The sequence below is a fragment of the Globicephala melas genome, chromosome 3, assembly GCF_963455315.2.
Source record: "Globicephala melas chromosome 3, mGloMel1.2, whole genome shotgun sequence".
Classification (NCBI taxonomy): Eukaryota; Metazoa; Chordata; class Mammalia; order Artiodactyla; family Delphinidae; genus Globicephala; species Globicephala melas.
Window position 1 is genome coordinate 56,550,213 of NC_083316.1, and position 13,490 is coordinate 56,563,702.

Below are 13,490 nucleotides of genomic sequence, written 5' to 3' on the forward strand. Positions count from 1 at the left end.
GTGGGCACTGTGATTCGTTCTGAAAATGGACAGCACTGGTCAGTGAGGGTGAGGATGGCTGGCCACAGAGGGAGGGGGAGGGGCGGCACTTCTCTCTTGACAGAAGGCGTCCCTTAGCTGGACCTCAGAGCCAGGGATCACCACCGAGAGCCATCTGGCGGAAAGACCAGTAGGCCCTCCGTGGGACCACACAGCCCCACTGCTGGGATTCAGGGCAACCTGAGGCTTTCTCAGAGGGTACCCCTCCGGTTCTCCCTGTTTCCCAAGCCGGTGGCCTGCCCTACGGAGCGCTCCTCCTTTGCTTTGTGTACGTCTTGCATTTTTAAACCGCAGTTTCTCAGAACAGATGCTTCTTCCCTCGTTCCCGGTGGCCTTTCTGCACCAAAAGCAGATTGCCTGCTTCTGTCATCTTAATCAAGAGAAGGAGAGAAACGTGCTAATCATGTTATTTTCCCTTCCTTCTGCCTGCAATTGGCTGTGTGAGCCAAGGGCCCTCTCTCCTTCTCAGCTCTCCTCGGTCTTAACACCCCAAGTAGGAGATCTCCCTTGGTACATCTCACCAAGCCTGCTTCCCCTTTGAACAGAGGGTTTCTTTTTAAACAGACACTGTTTTTTTCTAGATCTCTGCTTCCTCTGGCTTCCTAGGAATCAGGTTGCCATGCAGTCACTGGTAATGTCTTGATTTCGACTTCCCCTGTAGGTTAAAGACCCAAGACTGGATTGAAATCCATCAGCATCAAAATTATGCTCGTGCCTCCTTCTCCCAGGGCTGCTGCATCCCACAGCTCCAGGAGGCATCATTCACACAGGGCTGTGTATCTAGCTGATAGTCGCACAATGTGATGCACAGATGTTGTACAAAACAAACACAACACCAAGCCATAAAACAACCGTAACGAAGTGCGACAAAATTCTGGGGCTTTTTCTCATGATGATGACTTTAATACTTGTTTTGAAATATCATATGGATTCCCCTCCAATGCTCTTTGTTTAGTGCCATAAACTCATGAGTAGCCCACCCACTGAGTAATCCAGCACTGAGCAAACTCACCGGAAGGCTCTTTGCAGCCCCCTGCTTTGGCAGATGCCCCCATGTACCAGAGAATGAGAGTGGGCATATTTAACCCTGAGAAACAAAAGAGTAAGATGAGCGTTAAGATTTCCCCTCTAGAAGAGTGATGCATCTGAAAGAATCTGAAATGGAACAGGCTAGAATCAAACCCTTCCATCAGCCTTGCAGAGTTTTTAAGTGATGTCATACATAGTGGTCATGGGGATTCTCTGCCTCTTATATACATAATTTGCACCAGACCTACCTGTTGGGGGCAGTGCTGAGAAACAGTAGCCTAGCAGGTCTCTGCCCCCTTCCCAGCAAAGCAGAAAGGTAGGCTACAGCAGCGGTCCTGTGTCAGAGTGCGGGTGTGTCAGTTGGTGCCTAACCAAGGAAACAGAAACCATGCAAGTACTTAAAGCAGAGAGGATTTAATGCAGGAATTAAGTTACAGTTATCTTGGCTAGGGTCCCCAGGAGAGCCAGAGACAAGGATTCCAGCGCGAGCAGTTTCACTGGGAGGTGATCCCAGGGAATACAGGTAGAGAAGTAGTGGGATGGGCAAGGGAAGGAAACCAGTCTAAAGGGTCCATTATCAAACATAATCCCAGTGTGGGAAGAGAGCCCAATCCCAGGGAACCCTGGAAGCCAGCGTAGCCTCAGGGTTATCCCCACCCCCGTGGGAAAGGGAGCTGGGGTATTTCTGTATCAATACTCCTTCTGAGTTGAGGCTACTTCTGGGAACATTCATTCTCCAGTTTGTGCTAAACACAGGTTGAATATTCTCCAATGGTCAGACCCAGACTTGGCCAGTGAGTCTCAGGTGTTCCAGTAAGTAGCCTTGGCTTGTAAAGTTGCTACCTAGAGGATAAGTGTGGCACTCTAGTGTCTGCTGCGACAGGTGACGGAAGAGCTGAGAAGCCAAGCAAAAGCCAGTGAGGCCACCCAGAGATGAGCAACAGCAGAAAGGGTCTACCGCTTCTAGGCTGGAAAGACATCAGTGGGAAGCCAGGCTCCTGGACCCAGGGGTTGGGACCACAGGCAGTAAATGCAACGAAGAAGAGAAGGATGGTCTTGCAGGAGCAGAACAATGGAGAAGACGCAGCCACTGCCAGAGACACTGCCCAAGGCAGAAGTAGGAGGCAAATACCTCGGCTCTTCTCTTCGTTCCTCCAGTCTCTCACCAGAGACCAAACCTAGCTGGGAGCCAGCTAACAGGGGAGTTGGAAAGTGGAGTCTGCAAGGGTTGGTGACCACCCCCTCACCCTCCACCTTCTCCAGCCCCCTACCCCCACCTATGTTACAGAGCAAAGCAGAGGAGGAGCAAGGAAAAGATCTGAATGTAAACTGGCCTAGGATAGCACTGGAGGGTGTGAACCAGTTTCCCACACCGCCTCCTCTGCGCACGTGCCCCTGCAGTACTAGGATGAAGAGGAGTTCTAGATAAGGATGTATCAGTCCCCTAGCAGATACAGGGGCCACAACCTCCTTGGAACCTGTGTGATTGGCCCAACCTGTGTGATTGGGCCTCCGTCCTAAGAGGATAATAAGATGATAACCCAAGCGTTCATTAACCACATGAATCATTCAGGTTGACCCCAAATCCCTACGAGTGGGGCAAAGGACCATGGTGTGGTGTGGGATCTAGAGGAGTGCAGCTCTAATTTCCACTGTAGGGATTTGGGGGGCCTCAACAGTGCTGGGGGGGCAGTACAAAGACTGCTGTGGTGAAGCTGCAGTGTTACCAGAAGTCCATTCACGGTTTAGCCACATTTTCTAAACTATATCCTGATAAATAAATATAATAACTGAATATTATATACTCTTCTGATAGATTCAAAATGTGTGCTAGCATATTCGACTCTGAGAAGTCCTACAACATTTCTCAAAACTTCTCTGAGTCTAGAATGCCACCCCTTCCCATTTTTCTCAATGTGGAGTGCCTTTTACAACCTCAAGGGAAAAATACTCTGTAGCACAAAGTTTAAGAAACACTAAACTACAGAAACACTAAACTACAGTAAGAAGAGTGTTGATATCTCTATGAGAGTATATTTATAAAGTTTCTGGTAGGGTCTTTTTTTTTTTTGCGGTACGCGGGCCTCTCACTGCTGTGGCCTCTCCCGCTGCGGAGCACAGGCTCCAGACGCGCAGGCTCAGCGGCCATGGCTCACGGGCCCAGCCACTCCGCGGCATGTGGGATCTTCCCGGACCGCGGCACGAACCCGTGTCCCCTGCATCGGCAGGCGGACTCTCAACCACTGCGCCACCAGGGAAGCCCTCTGGTAGGGTCTTTAACTAAAAAACGTATAATAAGCCACTAAATATCATAACGGCCACCAGTGTGCCGAAGCCAGCTTGCACTGGCTCATGTGAACCAATGTTAAATTTCCTGGAATTTTAAGAGCTGGTTGATAAAAAACAGCCATTATTAAAAATAAAATCCTATGAACTTATAATTAAATATGTTTTATTAAAAACAGAGGTAATAAATATTCAAAACTCATTACTGTGTACTTAGTTTACTATTTTCTGTGTTCTGTGGATGATTTATGTCTATTGTATCAGTATAGTGGAAATGTTATATAATGGAGAGCTACTGTGCTTCTCTCCCCAACTGCGTGTTCAGTGATGTCACATTGGTAGCTTGAAATCAGTCACAATGGGAGTACTTACACTATGGAAATCAGAAAATGCTATAACTCAGGGCTTGATTTATTATTTTATCATTTGTCTAGACTTACAAAAAAGGTAGAGAAAATAATAATGTAGATTAAACTTGAAAGCTGTCCTTCTATAGACAATGCTCTGTGAATCACACACACACACACACACACACAAAATGAGGAAATATTTTTCCAGTATTCAAAAATCCAATTCATCAAAGAAATTGCTAACATCACTGATGAATAAGTGAATTTCTGAAATGCATAGTGCCAAAACTGAAAGAGGTTTCAGTTTAATGGATGTAATCTGTACAAGGGAAAGAAATAGTCTAACAATAGATTACATATCAGAGAAATGATGATAAGTTGATTGGGAAAAGAGTTAGAAGACTCGGATGGAACTCCATGTGTTAAATCATGGTTCAATTGCAACCATAGCTTGGCTGCAGATTCAAGAGTTCAGCAAAAATCGATTAAAGCTTTCTGTGAGAATCAATTGGCTATATGGAATTTACACTAAAGAGTATTATATATTTTATTATTATTTGTAAATTGTGTGCTACACATCCTTTATATCAGTAAAACTTATAATAAATTTGAATAAACTTACATACATACATATTGGATGGTTCCTTTTTCCCTTTACCAGTACACCATTGATGAAGTGCATTCATTTAAAGGTGATTCTGCCCCACAGATATACTATATTAAGAACCTGAAGACGTCATCTGATCCAGATATCTCTACACGTAGCAAAGTATTGTCTCTCATCCAAAGAATCACACTCCAGTGTTCCTTTCAATTCAATTCGGCAAGTATTTCTTGAGCACCTATTGTGTGCTAGAGAGGTTTCAGTAAATTATAGAGTCTTAGAGTTTAAGAAACATTTGAGCTTAACTTTCTCATTTTTCAAGTTGAGATAAAACTCACATAATATAAAATTCACCATTTTAACCATTTTAAAGTGTACAATTCAGTAGGGATTTTTTTTTAAGGTTATTCACAATGTTGTGCAACTCTCACTACTATCTAGTTCCAGAACATTTTTATCATCCCCCAAAGAAATCCTGTACCAATGAAGTAGTCACTCCCCATCTCTCCCTCCTCCTAGTCCTTGTCAAACACTTATCTACCTTCTCTCTCTATAGATTTGCCTGCTCTAGACATTTCATGTAAATGAAGTACTACAATACGTGACCTTTGTCTCTGGTTTCTTTCACTAGCATGTTGTCAAGGTTCACCCATGTCCTGTGTCCTTTTTTACAACTTTATTCCTTCTTGTGGCTGAATATATCTGTGGTGCAGATATACCACATTTTAAAATTCATTTTTATTCATTCATCAGTTGACGCACATTGAGTTGTTTCCATTTTTTCCGGCTATTATGAAGAATGTTGCTAAGAGTATCCATGTACAAGTTTTTGTTTGAACCTGGTTTCAGTTCTCTTAGGTATGGAATTGCTGGGGTATATGGTAACTCTGCTTAACTTTTTGAGGAACTACCGGACTATTTTCCACAGTGGCTCACCATTTTACGTTCCCACCAGCCCTGTATGAGGCAAATGCCTCCGTTTTAAAATGAGGATTCTGCGGCTCAGGAAGATTAAGTGACTTGCATAAAGTCATGAGAGAGCTAGAACTACAATCGAATCACCCGTGTATGCTTGGTGCTCCTTTTACCAATGGCCCACTCAAAGGCCAATGCGAGATGCTCTTTCTACTGTCACTTAGGGCAGGAGAGCAGTCATGGTAGAAAAAAATTTTCAGTATTGATGAAAACAAAATGGACGAGTTTTCACAAAAGCTGAGCTAACCATAAAGTTAAATTAATCAGAATCCTCGCTTTGTTGCCCTCCCCCACCCCACCCCCATTGACCCAACTTCTCAAAGTTCTGCTGTACAAAAGCCAACTCTCCAATAACACAAAGGCCTCAGCATAAACACTCCAAACAGTAAGATCACTGTTTACACCCACATTTCAGGTACTTTTCTGAGAGCTAACACTTGACTCTTTACCCTTCGTTTAGTCCTTGTTCTGTCATTCTTTTCCCAGGCTGTTATGAAAGCAGCTTCTCAGGTCTCAGTGCTTCCTGTTTCCCCCACTGCTGACACCTATATGCTATCTGTCCCCAGACAGCTACCCAAACAAAGACTAGTCCCATGGTTCTCCAGTTGTAAATAACATCAAGCATTTCTCAGGGATCAAACCCTTCCCAACTGAGGCTCCTCCTCCCTTTCCAGTTAATATCTGCACCCACTCACTCACTTCGTGCTCAAGACAGACCAAAAGAACTGAGATCTCTCACCACATCCAGCATCTTCATGCTTTCAAGATTTTTCCAAATCATAGTTAATCCAAAAAACAAGTGTCAGTCCAGGTATGCAAATGAACACATTTCCTGCTTTTAAAGATCACACTCACAGCTCCCATCATAGGTGAAGTTCCCATTAAGCAAATTGTAACAATAGAATCTGATAAATAAAATAATAGATTTGCAAAGTGCAGAAGTAGAGCAAAGTGGGAAATTATTAACGCTCTCCAGGAGTAGTGCATAAAAGGCTTCACAGAGGATGTAATAAAGGCTTTGAAGGATGAAGAGGAGTTCACCAAGTAAACATGGAGGAAAAACAGTCCAGGCAAAAGGAAACAGCCATTGAAAAGACAGAGTGGCAAAAACAGAAAGACATGTGAGGGAATTCATGGGCAGTTCTGGAGAGCTGGGCGAAGGAGGCAGGCTGGAGAAGAGCAGGAATTGCACATAGCAAGGTCTGTGTGTGCCCGATAAATGGCTTGTGTGCTAACAGGAGTTTACACTTTGCTTTAAGCAGAGGAGAGATAGTTGGCGTTTAGCTAGCTAACTCAGGGATTGCTTTAGGAAGTGGATTTGAGGGGCCCCAAAGAGTGGAGGCAAGAAGACTCTTACTGCAGTCCAAGTAAGAGATGATGAAGGGCTGGCTTAAGGCAGTCGGAGATCTACCACCGCTTCCTCACCTGACAAGTCCCCGGAGGAATGAACGACTGCCTCTTCGGTTATCTGGGCTTTATACAGATCTCTACCACAGCACTGCCCCCATGGAATGAGTTCTCTGTAACACATCATCTTCCACCCACCTCCAGACCACAGCTCTGGGAAGGCAGCAGCCAGGATACCTTGTATCCCCAGCATTCAGTATCCTCTCACTTCCTACAGCTAACTTTCATTAGGGTGCAGATTTGGGTCAGTAGGCTTTGGGTGGAGGTGAGAATCTGCATATCTAGCAAGCTCCCAGTCACAGGCCAGCAAGGGCTTAGCACACAGACTTGTTGACTGAACAAGAACTGTTCCTGGAACTTAGACTTACAGAGCACACTCCTCCTCTGCTTCCTGGTCTTCAAAAAAGGGCTTCACATCACATGCCACTGGGTGCTCAGACAAGGGGAGAAACATTCTGGTGAAAATCCTCCCTGACCAAACCCCTTATCTTCAGTGGAAATGCCCTCCATTGTTGAGTCAGAATGGCGAGCAAGCCCAGATCCTTTGGATGGACACAAGTAACAGGGGAAAGAACCAATTGGTCCTCAATATATTAATGAATGTCCTTGGTAGGCAGAGGGCCCTTGAATAATTGATGAATGGGACCGTTCAGTGTTTGCTGCAGCTCTGGCTGACACTGCTCATTATGGGCGATGATTCACTCTCTTCTATGGAACAAATTGTTCCCAAAGTCTAACTCCATTTCCCTTGCCCTTTTTTTAAAAAAAATAAAAAGCATGCACCTGTGGAATTCAAATGCATGCAACTGTGTTCAGAATAGAAATGAGAGAATTAATTCATGTCCTACAGCCCATAATAGAACAACCTCAGAGGACCCTGCCAAGGGGCTTAACTTTAGGAAAGACTTTTTTCCTCAGAGAGGGGGAAAGATATAGATGTGTCAAATTTCTGCCAGCTGCAAAGATTTCGAAAGCAGGATGAACTGAAATGAGACCATCTTCCCCAAGAAGGCTTGTTATTTACTGGGTTTGGCAAGGGGACAATTGGTATTCAAACTGCATGCCTATATTTTAGATCGTGCATCTGGAAGCTAATTCAGTGTGTCTAGCTCCTATTAGCCAAATGTGCCTACATGCTTAGGGTTGCCTTGTGAATTGGGATAGAGAACAATTTAATTTTGCTCTCAAAGTCTGATGGTTTAAAAAGCACACATCAAGGTGCTATGCCTCCCCTATATCCCTTCTCTGTCCCCCAAGTTTGGAAATTTCTGTTTCATCTTTCCAACTTATGATTTTGATGAAAAGATGCCTATTTGTTTTATAAAATTAAGTAAAACCGAAAATTTCACCAGACACATTTCTGTGGTGGTTTACACGTGTGCAGATTCGGCCCTGATGAAATCCTTAGCAAGAGAAGAAGGTAATAGCCTGGGACACAAGGGTCTCTTCTTTATACAACTAGAGAGACTTCAAAACTGAGAGAATCGGGTGGTCCAGCAAAGCCTGACTGTGCTGTGGTCCAAGCATAAGCCCTGGAAAATATCATCCACCCCCTTTCTAGTCCCAAATCCTGCTCAAATTTGCAGATGTTCATATGGCTCAGCCCAGTCCCCAGAGTATAATCTGGATTGGGTTGGGCTCAAAAGCTGGACCCAGCTGTGGCTCTCTCTTGACTGCCTCCAGCAAGGCTTTGAACTGACCTGGGCTCTGGGCCACTATACAAGAGACAGATTTCCCTGCCAGATTGGAACAAACCAACCCCGAGAATCCCAGAGACCCAGAATGACCAGATCTTGGTGGAGCTGGACCTCCAGAAAAGAAAGCAGGCTTCTTCACCCCACTTTGGTTCTGACCACATTCTTAGGACCTAATGTGTCAGTGGCCCTTTGAGGGTGGGAGATCTTTGCTTTAGAATCTTTGTCCCCCTACTTTCCTATGAGATTTTCAATAGTTGGCTACATGTAGAAGCTAGAAATGTGATGGAAAGGCAGAGATCCTCAGTCTCTTCTCTCTCATTCTTTGGCCCCTCCATCATCTACTGCTTATTGTTGAAATTTGGACGGGCGGGCAAACTCTTATTGCCTTCTGTGATGCTCATTTGGAAGAAGCAGTGTCTGGACAGCATTCTTTTGTCTTATGGCTGTTTCTAAAGTGAGTGAGGATATTGGTCCAGATTCTCACATCCTCAGTTTATCTGGGAGCTCCTGCATTCAGCTCCCGGGCCTCTGCTTGGACATTGCAGGCCTCACCCCTCACCTCTGGCTTCTAATGTGTTTTTGATGAGACCAAAGAGGTGGTCTGCTCTTCCTTCATTCCCACCTCCATTGCTGTTTTCAAGCCCAGGTTCCCTTTTATGTCTGGAGGTGTCCTGCATACCACAGAGATGGCATGGACAAGAAAATGATGAAAGCACATGCAGGGGAAGGACACCACGCCAGGCAATGCTGAGGGCTGCTCCTCCACAGTCCCCTCTCCTGGCTGCTGCCGAGGAGCCTTTCCTTGGCCACAGACAGGGAGAGCACTTCAGGGTACTTAGAAAAGTGGATTCTAGATGCCAGTGCTGGGGGAGAACCTACAGGTCGGCAAGTCACCATCGACCTGATACTTGAATCCCACCTTCACTATCCTTCCCTATAGCCGTGCAGGAGGTTCTTGAATAGCTTGTATTAGACTGGGTATTCTGAGAAGCAAACGTCAAGCAAGGATTAAAGGTGCAAGGATTTTATTAGTGGAGGTGCCTGAATGAAAGAAATACAACGGGAGCCAGAGAAGGCTAGGAGAGCACATGCAGTTCGGACCCTAAATGACAGACGGAAGGAGCAGATCGGGTGAAAGCATCCTAGACTGTCATGCAGTTGAAGGAAGTTTCCGCAAAACCTTTGGGAGTTTCTTGAGGCCAAAGTCAGCTGGCAAAGTAGTCCCAGGTTTCCCTGGAATGGGTCTGCTTTAGCCTCCCTGACACAGGTGGTCACTGGCCGGGAGCAGCCTGTGGGAGACATGCCCTCAATGCAGATGCAGCTGTGGTATTTGTTCTTCCCCCAGGTCTCCATGAGCTCAACAATTTAAACTGCCCTGTCTCAGCCCAGCACTCTCCCAGAACAGGAAAGAAAGGACAAGCAGACATCTGAGTGGAGCTAGGCCAGAGCAGAGAGAGGCCATGCTTGGAAAGCAGGGAGCTGCGGAAACTCAAAGCTGTCTCCCGCAGGCACTTGGGACAGCCATCTGGCCAGTGCTCAAGATCCAGGGATCACAAGGCTTCAGCTAGTCCTAGTTGAAAGGGGAGGGCTATGTTCTGGGACTACAGCATTTTATTTCAACCTACAAGTTTAGCTCTGTTTATAATAAAAACCCAATCAACATAAGCACTCAGAAATTCTCCCCTGAAATTCATTCCCAATTTTCACCTAACCCCAAGTGATACATTTAAAAATGCTGATCAGAATTTAGGGAGGTGGACTCCCACTGGGAACAGATGATTTGAGGTGCCCACTGGTTCAAGATCACACTGTTTTTCTTCTTATTGGTAAAAACAGTCACAATTCTAGGACTGTTAGAAATGGCTCTTTTGGAAAACCCCAAGGAAATGACTTTAAAATACCATGAAATGGTATAAAGTGTCATAGAAATGCTTAGTGACAGTGTACAGCATCATGGCCATCAGACTCTTCAATTTATCTGAGAAGTTCCTGCATTCAGCCCCTGGGCCCTCTGCTTGGACATGACAGGCCTTTATCCTTATCCTCTGGCTTCTAATGTCTTTATGATGAGACTAGGGTGTTGCCATGGAAAACATTCCCAGCTGGTGGACCAAAGTCAGGCTGCTTTTAGGTATGAGTCTGACTGGTACATACTATCTTGTGGCCAGGCTTTGCTTAACCGTATTCAGAGATTCACACCACACACACACACACACACACACACACACACACACATGCATGCGCACACCATGAAGAGAGAAATCAAATGGGGAACGGCGTCTGCTGATATTCCATGATTTTCAATTCTCATTTTGATAAAATGTGAGATCTGAAATTTAGAAATATTTAAGAATTGTAGAATCTCCTGCTTCTCTTACATCCTATGTGTGGTGTGTCCAACATTACACACTGAGCAACTAGACGAAGAAAATAAGAAAGAGGAGTTTTGAAGAAGGAAAACTATGCTTTAAAGTGTAGATTCTATTCCAGTAATGGATCAAAGATCCACACAAGGACACAGATAATAGATTTATAGGAAAATGCAATGATTTTTAAATAGTGTCTTTTGCAACAACACGGATGAGGCTCAAAAATATTAAGTTGAGCAAAAGAAGCCCCAAACAAAAGAATATTCTCTATAGTTTCATTTATATGACATTAAAAACTAATTTTTGGCAATAAAAGTCAGAATTATGGTTTTCTAGGGAAGGGTAAGGAGTGGATTAACAGGAAAGGACCATGAGGGAATCTTCTGGAGCGATGAAGAGGTTCTGCATCTTGATTTGGGTGATGGTTACACAGTTGAATACATTCAGCAGTGGGCTGTGTCTGGCTCTCATGCTCCTGAGAGGCAATTCTTAAATAATCAGGATAATTTTGAGAGCCGGTTGTTAAACCATTGCTAGCTTGAAATCAGCCATGGTGGGATTATTTAAATCAGGAAAAGCAACAAATGTTACAAATCAGGCTTTGTTTTTTTTTTCTAGAGAGCCAGCTTACCAGCACATCTCTGAATACATTCGTCAAACTTCATCAAAGTATACACTTAAGAACCATGAAGTTTCCTGTAGCTCTAGTAGCAATAAAGATGGAGGATAAAACAGTGTCTTCAATTAGTGATCTAGCCCAGTAGTTCATCCTTGACTTTCATGCCCTCATGTACCTTTGCAAATCCTCATGAGTTCTGTTTTCTAAAACTGAGGGTCACCATGATTAAAGAAAATAGCTGATTTGGCACTGGGTACTCTTGAAGCTGATGAGCTTATTTAGTTCATATATCACTACTTTTAATACAACATTTATCCTAATTTTTACCCCGGCTCGTAAAATACACTTATACACGCAACACATATAGGTGTGCCCCACTTTTTAAAATGTTAATATGTAAAAATCTTAACATGCCAAACAGAGCAAATATTATATCACTGAATATTCACTTAGTTCACAAAGTGTTTTTTTTTTTTTTTTTTTTTTGCGGTACCCGGGCCTCTCACTGTTGGGGCCTCTCCCGTTGCGGAGCACAGGCTCCGGACTCGCAGGCTCAGCGGCCATGGCTCACGGGCCCAGCCGCTCTGCGGCATCTTCCTGGACCAGGGCACGAACCCGTGTCCCCTGCATAGGCAGGCAGACTCCCAACCACTGCGCCACCAGGGAAGCCCACAGTGTTCTTTTTAATTGGGTAAATCCCCCATAGCTTTTATGTCTTATTTTCCTTATCTTTTGTGGGGGATTTTTAACCATGAAAAGGGCACATTGGCTATGTTGAATTCAAACAGTACAAAAAGTTGAAAGAAGATGCCTCTCCCCAGACTCCATCCTGAGTGCCACTCTCTAAAGGTAGTCATGGTTAAATGTTAGGATTTAACTGTCCAATCTTTTCCTATACCTACATTATACACAAATCGAAATACATAAATATATATACACACAAATGCTTTTTTAAGAGCAAAACTGGGACTATGCATAATGTTACTCAACTTGGTCTGTTTACTTAATATTCCATGGTCACCTTTCCTTTTCAGTGTAGATTAGCTCTACCTCATGCTTTTTAAAAGCTTCATAAAATATGTACCACTATTTATTTAATGTTTCCTATTGCTAAACATTTAGGCCTTTTCCAAACTGTAATCATTACAAGATGCTACAGTGAACATCCTTGTATTAGGTTGACTCATTTAAATTGCTGTTTTTCTGTATCAAAATGGATGATCACAGTAAATTTCATATAGTTCACGTTATACATTTATATTTCTATAGGATTCACTTCTTGATGTGGGATTGGTGAGTCAGAGCATATGTGCATTTTAAAATTTTGCAGCTACTACCATACTGCTCACCTAAAAGGTTATGCCAATTTATATGCTCATTTCTCCATGCCCTTGACAACAATAAAAGCTTTTAATCTTTTTAGTTTTTGCTAGAAAATTACACCTCACTATTTTGATTTGCTTTTCTTTCATTATTATTGAGGAGGCCGAACATCTTTTTGTATGCCTCTTGCTCCCGTAGCATTTAAATATCATTTGATTACCCTACAGCTCTCCAGACACACTACCTATTTTAAAAAAGAAAATCAAATCCGTTTTTAAAGGAGTTAAAGAAAATATGCCACATTAAAATAACCTCTTCAAGGAAGCCGGAATGGATTATTTTTCTGCCTTCAATTTTCCATTTGCTTCTGTTATGGACACACAAGCGTGTATTGTTTTTACCCAGAGTGAACTGCTTTGACCTCATTCTTCTGTTTTCTGAATTTGAATCACTGGGAAAATCCACTGGGCTTTGGCTCTGAGAAGCTGACAGTAGGCTCTCAGCAATGCTGGTTGGCTATGCAGCCATGTGGCCTGCCTGCCAGCAGGGGGCCTCTACAGCTCTGAAAGACCTCCTGGCCAGGGCTCCATTTTCTCACTCCTAAATAAGCTTCATCTCTCTATAACAGAGAGGCAATTGCTGGCTTCTGCTTAAGCAGACTAATTTGCTGAATTAAAGTCGTTTGGCTTTCACCATAGCAATTAGTATGCAAATTACCGGTATATTACCTGCCTAGTCATAAATTACATTGACAAACTTAATATTCACAGATTCAACATATCAGTGTGGGTA

The 13,490-nt window shown here is 43.7% G+C and overlaps 1 protein-coding gene across 4 annotated transcripts in view; it reads right to left on the minus strand.

The window, feature by feature from the left end:
- The window catches only part of ZNF366 (zinc finger protein 366), a 328,855-nt gene that overhangs the window by 147,211 nt on the left and 168,154 nt on the right, over window positions 1-13,490 (minus strand). Inside the window, exon 1 of one of the 4 annotated variants that reach the window (XM_060295881.1) lies at window positions 7,059-7,174. The exons of the other annotated variants lie outside the window; for them this stretch is intronic. The gene's annotated coding sequence lies outside the window, so the exon portion shown is untranslated. Of the gene's footprint in view, window positions 1-7,058; window positions 7,175-13,490 lie in introns of those variants that run through there. 4 annotated transcript variants of the gene reach the window in all.